We start from the raw sequence: 8,414 nt of genomic DNA on the forward strand, positions 1-8,414 counted from the left end.
GAGGCAGAACAAAGGAACACTTAGCCTTCCAACAGGAAAGTGCAGACAGTTGAGACAAAAATAATAATACTGCTTTCTGTAGAACAACAAAAATAGTCTTGACCTAAGAATCTTGGATCAGTTCTTGGTTCTGTATTGTTAAATGAAACACTTGGAAAAGGAGAGGTGAACGCCTTGCTTGATTGTTTTCCTGAAGCTCATGTGTTCTCCATGCCCAGCATACACAGCCTAGACTTCTCTGTGCTGAGAGAGGGTGTGTGCGTGTCCAGTGGGGTGGGCTGGACTGGGCTGGGCTAGAAGAGGCACTCGACTTTGCTGCCACATTTGGTCTGGCAGCCAACATATCTCCAAAACAAACTTTCATCCCATGGCACACCTTTGAGGGTGAGACAGCAAAGCTTTTTTCTTTCTGACATTTTAATTTTCACTTCTCCCAAGTAATCCTGCCATATTTTTAAGTGGGTACAATACATAGTACTTAATTTATGCATTTAAGTAAGCAGATCTGACAAAACAATAAAACCTGCATAAGGTTTATGTAGGCAACTTGCCACTTCTTGAACTTTGAAATTTGCATGCATAGTAAGTTAGGAGGTTGCTAATTAACTCTGTGAACATGCCCAGAAATGGACTCACAGCTATTGATTCTTGTCACTGAGAATGTGTTTAACATACACCAACCAAAGTGCACCTTCAAATAATATGTCCAGGTCAAAAAATACTGCAAAAAATACTGTGTATCATAATATTTTTAGCTTTGTGGTTTCACTTTTTTTTTTTTTTACTATTTGGTACAGTTGTCTTGAGAACATTTTCTATTGGTAGTTGCCATCTGTGTAGGATAACAAAGTGAACTACTTGTTTTAACTCATACAATACCCTTGGGAGAAAACTTGCAACTAGTACACTCCTTGCAGATGAAACATTAGCTGTTTTGCCTATTGGAAAAATATGAAATTACAGAACCTTAGAATACAAAGTGCAATATTTAGGCATGAGCTCAACCACTGAAACAAAGAAATCACAAACACAGGGAGTCAAACAAGGCAGAAGTTTATTTCTTTGCACACAACAAGCCAAAGGTGATCAGTTCAGGCTTATGGGGAAGGCTCTGCTGACGGCAGTCATTCAAGGACCCAGGTGCTTTCCATCTGTGGCTCCGTCATCCTTCAGGGGGTGATGGCTGTCCATGTCTGGGTCACTGCCAAGTCCACATGCTAGCCTGGGGGAGAGGGAAAACAGAGGGAGGCAAGGACAGTCAGCTTCATTTTTAAGATGATCGTGCACATGTTGGTCACAACACTTCTCACATCCCATTACTCAGAACTCTGCCACATGGCTAGGGAGGTGCCATAGGTCCTGAAGGCCTCCAGAAATCCTGAGATATGATTGTGCATGTCACTCTGACTGGCTGGCAAATCAACAAAAATAGATGAATTGCGCTGGGTATGATGGGGAGACTCCTTGAGCTTTTATACACTTTTATTTCTATTGATTTAATAAAGAATTGATATACAGCAGAAATTAGCACAACACTATAAATCAAGTAAACTTGAAAAAAATAAATTAAAAAATAATTGATAAAAAGTTTAAGCCTTTTAAGAAACTTAAAATAGCTTTCTCTTTATCTATGAATCATGTGAATTAATGTGACATTCAGACAGCTTATAACTATAGGTTCTTTTTAGTATCTATTTTGAAAAAAAGGAGAAAAATCCCACTAAATTTTTTTCCTCATAACTGATTAATTTGAATTCTTCTTAATGACCTAAAAAAGGATGCATTGAGTAAAATAGATAGCTAGTGGGAAGCAGCCGCATAGCACAGGGAGATCAGCTCAGTGCTGTGTGACCACCTAGAGGGGTGGGGTAGGGAGGGTGGGAGGGAGGGAGACGCAAGAGGGAAGCGATATGGGAACATATGTATACGTATAGCTGATTCACTTTTTTATAACGCAGAAACTAACACACCATTGTAAAGCAATTATACTCCAATAAAGATGTTAGAAAAAAAAGGATGCATTGAATTGTTAAAAGAATATATTTATTGTACACCTCCTGTAAGCCTGTTATTGTAATAAGCACAAGGACAAATACAAAAGAGTAATCCCAAAGGCCTCAGAGTTCAAGGTGGGCAAGATTCCCAGGTCCAGTTGTTCTCAGACATTATAAAACTTGGGTATGAAGTGTTCTCCACTCTGTTCTCCTTTGCAATACGACTAGATGTAGTTTTCGTAAATCTTCAGTTTTACCAGGAAGAAAGACAGTAATTTGGAGGTCTTCTTAATTCCCTAATTAGTTCAATGAATGCTTTGTGATCCCCCATTATGTATCAGGCACCGTACTAGGGTTAATGATTTCCACATTTGAGCCTCAGAGCTCCCATGCAATATGCCTGCTTAGTTTTGCTTTCAGCAGTGGGAACAGACATTACAGTTATGAACATTGTACTCCCCCTCATATTTTGGCATTAACATGGGGGCCTCATCCTCAACCACTGGTCTAAAGCATGTTGACTCAGCCTGAAAATGAAACAGTGGCTCTGAACTTTAGGAAATACCCTGGCGTCCACTCTGCGATACTGATTCAGAGTGTGTCAAGGGAATCTTAGGGTCTCTTTTCTCAGAAGCTTCCCATGTGATTTTCATAAAGTAGTAAGCTTGGAGAATTCCATTTATGTATGTAAACTGATTCTGTTTTAACATTTTTTCAGCCACTGTCTTGCTGATGTAGGACAGGTGGTGAGTCTACTGGGTTTTATTGATGAAAACTTGAGAACTAGCCTGGTGATTTGTGGCTGTGATGACCTCTTCCTGGCTCCTCCCCCAGTGTTCCTCTGTCTGACACCATCTTTATGTTTAGCTTCCAAATGGATTCCAATATTTAGAGCACACTAAATATGTAGAATCTCTCGTTCTCTGCCATCTATCCCTTGGTTTTGAATTAATCTTGAAAGCATTTTTAACTTCCTACTGTATGCAAAGTAAAGTATATTACAAATGCATTTATACTTTTAAAAAAGGACTCCAATTAATCTCCTCATTATGGCTCAACATATATCTAAAAGAAAAACCATCACACATCCATCGATCATTTGAAGCCCTTCTCCCAGCTGGAGAGATGATCAATTTAAGGACATTCACTTATTTTTCTGTGCACGGAGAGTATGAACTTTTCATTGCATTTTAATTCATGTTTCTCCCCTCTTTTATTGTCACATTACCTGTCAGATATGAACTTTGTATCCAAAGGTTCTTTTCCCTTATATAGCAATGTGAAGATTTTGTTAGCTATTTTTCTTTCTTTTCACCTTATCCACCCCCCAAATCCTGCGTAAAATGGCATTTCGACTTCCTTTATTTGTTTTATAACAGATATAGTGTTAAATTGAGAGAAAATAAGAGTCTTCTTCCTGAAGCTTCTTTTAGAGGCCATCAAAAATATATAGAACCTATTTGCTTGGCTTTAAAGCCCCCAAATTTGAACATAATTCTGAAGTTAAAGCTGTCCCCGAGGACGGTGACATTTGATCTGGGTAACAGCTATGGTACTCAGGTGAGGCTGTTCTTGCTATATGGCTTCAAAGCTAGAAGCTCAGAAAATCCATTAAAGCTAGAGTTAGAGCAGAAATAAAGGTGATGACATAGCATTTTGAGGTGAGAAATGTGAGCGTCTTCAGAGGGTTTCAAGAAAGTGCATAATGAAAACAATTTTGGAGCCCTGCCTCTGTGGCACTCCCAGCTGCCTAACCCAGATCTCCCAGGGATGAAATGCAGAGTGACCTGATTAAACCCTTACGATGTTCTCGCCGTCCCTCCTCTGCTTCCCGTAAACACACCCCCCCTTTTAATGCTGCCCTCATTTCATGGGTCTGATTGAACTCTGCTAATAGAAGGGCTGCTTGACAACATCATTTAGAGAGAAGGATGCTGAGCCACAATGCAAACTGCTTCTTCTCTTCAGAGCACAGCTCAGAAGGAGACAAAAAGATTCTTCACCATTGCCACATGATGGGGAGGGGCTACATAGCTCCTTGTAGCATCTCTGAAAAACTTCCGTTAGATCTCATCAAGCCGTGCCTTTTTCACCCTTATCTCCCAGCCTCCCTGACAGTTTTAGTTGAGTGAGATCACCAGCCATCCTCAACAACCTACGTGCTCAACCAGCCCTGGTGTTTAGGCTCTTCTGTGCTAAGCAGAGAGATATCGTGTTAGTATTTCTTATTCCAGACAAGCACCTGTCTTTGGGGGTTCCTGTTGGTAGTCTTGTCACTCAGACACAGCAATAGTCATGAAGGCTCCTTTGATTCTATTTCAGTTCCTTAACAGGAACTGTTCTGTTACCTCATTTGACTGCTAAAAACCCACAGAAGTTCTTGTCTTGTTAAATGCAATTCTGTTGCAATTACTGTCAAATATTGAATTAAAAGTGGTTAGCTCATTAGCAGCTCCCCCCAACAGTCGATTAAAAAGTTTTATTTTTTTAATGAGAAAATGGTTGGCATTTGCTGATGAACTCCTTTCTCACCTTTGGAATCTAATATAGTCACCAGGAATGCTCATTTTTCACTTGGTCCCTAAATTCCCACGGCATGGGAGGGGCATGCAGTGGGAACAGAGGGGTGTGGCTTGAAACTACCACTGTGGCAGGAGTCAGGTCTGGAAGAAAGCCAGCTGAAGGTGTGGGGTGCAATATCTAAGCAGGGGCTGGCTCCAGCCTCAGAGGGTTTCATCTGGACGTAAGGAAGTAGGCTTCCTGATGTGGTGGGCAGAGCTGGGATATGGGAAACACAGGAACAGGTGACACTGGAAAACACAAGGCAGGCGGCAGTGGCACTGAACGATGAATAAGCAGAAAGCAGGGTAGTAACCACGGGGCTGGACTTCAGGTGGCCAGAGTACAGCCAGACCCAGTCTGGGAAGGAGAAGGAACAGTAAACTAGGCAGACGACTTCAAAAGTAGTAATACAAAGGCAGTAAAAACATTCCCCTCTAAGTCATTTTCACCATAGCATCTGGAGTGTTCCTTTTAAAAATAGACAGCAGGTCACACCATTGTGCTGCCTAAACTTTCCAGTGGCTTCCTAAACCAGTGCTTCTTAATCTCAGAAGTGCACAGGGATCACCCAGGGATCTTGTTAAAATGCAGATTTCTGATTTAGTGGTCTGGGGTGGTACCTGTGTTGCTGAATCTCCAACAAGCTCCTAGGTGATACCCAAATCCCACTTTGAGTTACAAGAACCTAGAGTACAATCAAAATTGTCCACCTGCCTTTGCCCTGTTCTCTCCCTTGCATGTCCACATTTCGACCATTCTCCTTTGCAATTTCTGTTTCTTGTGCTTGGAGTGCTACTCACTCAGCTCTTCTGGCTCGTCTTCTGGTCTCAGCTTAAATGTTACCTCCTCAGAGTGGCTTCCTCTTGTTACCAAGTCTGAGCTCATACTGCTTGCTGCATGACAGGCCAATCAATCCAGAGATGAGGTGTTGGGACAAGGGATAGTGACTTTGTTTGGAAAGCCAGCAGGCCGAGAAACTGGTGGACTAGTGTCCCAAAGAACCATCTTGCCTGGGGTTGGCTGCTAGTTTCTTTTATAGAACAAAGAATTGGAGATGATAAAGTTGTTGCACATATTTCCTGGTTCCCACCGCACTCTGGAGGGAATGTGTTAATTTCTTCTTTCCTGCAGCCATTCACAGGTGGGCCTGGTCAGGATGTTTCCTGTGAGCTAAACAAAGGTATTTTAGCTTAAGCTCAGGCATGGGAGCAGGGCTTTTGGAGAAGGGCCATTACCTACACTTTAAGCTAGAGGTAACATCCCTTTAGTGATTAACTTGTAGCAAAAGCAATAGAATACAGAGGTTAAAGTAAAAGAAAAAGATCCAATATAGAGTCAGATTTGTTCTTCCCTGTTACACTCTGACCACCTTATCCAATGAAGCCCCTCATTCCAGATTATTCTCTATGAGAGTAACTATTTCTTCTATCATAACTAGCCCTGACTCAGTCTATAACCATTTATTTATTTGTTCTATTGTTTATTATATGTGTCCCTAATTAGATATAAACTTCCAGGAAGACAGGAACCATTATTGATATGTTTGCCATATCTGTATCATTTCTTAAGTTCTACCTATGTGTTAGACACTGTACTAAATGCTTTCATTTATCTCGCCCATTCCTCACATCAGTTCTGTAAGTTAGACCTTTTCCATCACTGGCTTATAGACGAGATAATAGATGCCCTTTAAAAACAGCACACAGAGATTTCAAACATTTGAACAGAAAGAATAGAGATCCAGAAGAATGGTTATTGCATGTTCTGCCCCTGACCCTCCGCCTGTGTTCCACCTGTGGGTGGAAATGTTCACAGTGGATGACTTCTACCATCTCCACATGGTCCCCATGGTGCACTGCTCAAAAGGGAATAGCAATTTCATACCTCCATCCTTCCTTGCACAGCTGAGCTAGTCTGATGCCAAAGACAACTGCTAAATAGGAAGGCAGAATTAAAAGAAATTCAATAAGGGAAGTAACAAGACTTTATCAACATTACCAAAACCATCACCAGCTGCTTTGTATTGTGCTCCAACCCCAGGCCACATGCTTTAAAAATAAGATCAGACAAAATAACTAGGGAGAGACTTCTATTCCCAGGGCAAAGGTGTAGCACAGCTTGGATGAATATGTGTGCCTCTGAACCACCTCTACCATCAGTAACCAGGGGCAGGGATGCTCTGGCTGATCCTGCTTTCACTTTTCTGTAAATACAAATTCTGGTAAGAGTGCATGTTGACAGTATTTGGAACCTGGGGTCCTTATATAGCTTTTCCATGCAGGATGGGGCATTTGTAGCCCTCACTTTATCAGAGGGGATATTTCAGGGTTGGGAATTAAGTATTCGGTTTCCATTGTCCCGGATGTTTCCGAAAGGGGGCGGAGAAAGTCACATATAATTCTATGTACGAGTAAACATTTCATTTCTTATTGTGGAGGGAAGACAAAAGAAGTGGGAGATTAGGGGCTCTGATTCTAAAACCCCTTCACATACCGGCTCAGCCGCTGACTCTCCTGGAAGGCAGAGTTGCACAGGGGGCTACCATGTGCTTGTTATTTTTGATGGATTGCGGTCTAGCTGCAGGGCAGGAAGCTCAAAACCCCAGGGTCACATGGTTGGAGCTTGCAAAGATGTTAAGGCTTGAAACATTTTATTGTAGCCAGACCCAAGGAGAGCTTCCAGCGCTGTCTTCAGGGTCCCTTCCTCTTCCTTCTTCTTCAAGCTCAGCCCCAGATATAAAGAATCACACCAAATGGCCCTCCTCCCCCACACCCTTCCACCTATACACTCGAGCTGAATATGAAAATTGGTCTCTAATTGTTGGATACAAGCTTGACTAGCTTTGAATTAACAGCTAAAGCTGTATTCATTAATCTGAACAGGGACGAGCAAGCAGACTGTCACAACACGGCTCAGTTCAGTAGTCATGCGGAGCAGGTGAGGGAACTTGAGGCACTTTGAAAGTGCAGCAGCCGTCTCCATCAAGCCCATCCACCAGCGATGAAGCGGGGAAGGCAGCCAGCCACACTATCGCTAGGAGACGGATGGCGGACCTCAAAGTCCACCATCCCACGGGCATCCCAGCAATGATCGATGGTTATCCACAGCAATTAAACTTCAGAGCTTTTAAATGTCATTCTAGAATAGAATGCCGTCTCATAAAGGTGTTGTTTAACATTTATCAGACATGTGCTGGGGTGTGCTTGGGGTCCCCTGGAGTCATTCTTTGGGGAAATAGGAACAAATGTTATAGCTTTTGAAGTGAGACATACTTGTGTATCGGAGGCTCTTCTAATGTGTTCTCTTCAACACTGAAATAAACTGGAGCGGGATTCTTTTTGGACGCTCTAAGATACATTTTTAAAAAATGTTTATTTATTTCTTTCTTTGGCCGCAGTGTGTGGCATGTGGGATCTTAGTTCTGGGATCAGGGACCGAAGCCATGCCCCCTGCAGTGGAAGCATGGAGCCTTAACCACTGGGCTGCCAGGGAATTCCCCAAGGTTTTTTTTTTTAAGTGTTGGGAATTAATGAGGGTGTGGTGGGAGGAATATATAACAAAGGGGCCAGAGAAGTAGTTTTAAACAGTTGCTTTTTTTTTTTTTTTTGGAGATTATCACCATTATTTTTATTTATTTTTTTTAAATTTTAATTTTATATTGGAGTATAGTTGAACAATGTTGTGTTAGTTTCAGGTGTACAGCAAAGTGATTTAGTTATACATACACATATATCTACTCTTTTTCAGATTCTTTTCCCATTTAGCTTATTATAGAGTGTTGAGTAGAGTTTCCGGTGCCATATAGTAGGTCCTTGTTGATTATCTATTTTATATACAGTAGTGTGTGTATGTTAATCC

Source organism: Kogia breviceps, chromosome 16, assembly GCF_026419965.1.
Source record: "Kogia breviceps isolate mKogBre1 chromosome 16, mKogBre1 haplotype 1, whole genome shotgun sequence".
Taxonomy (NCBI): domain Eukaryota; kingdom Metazoa; phylum Chordata; class Mammalia; order Artiodactyla; family Physeteridae; genus Kogia; species Kogia breviceps.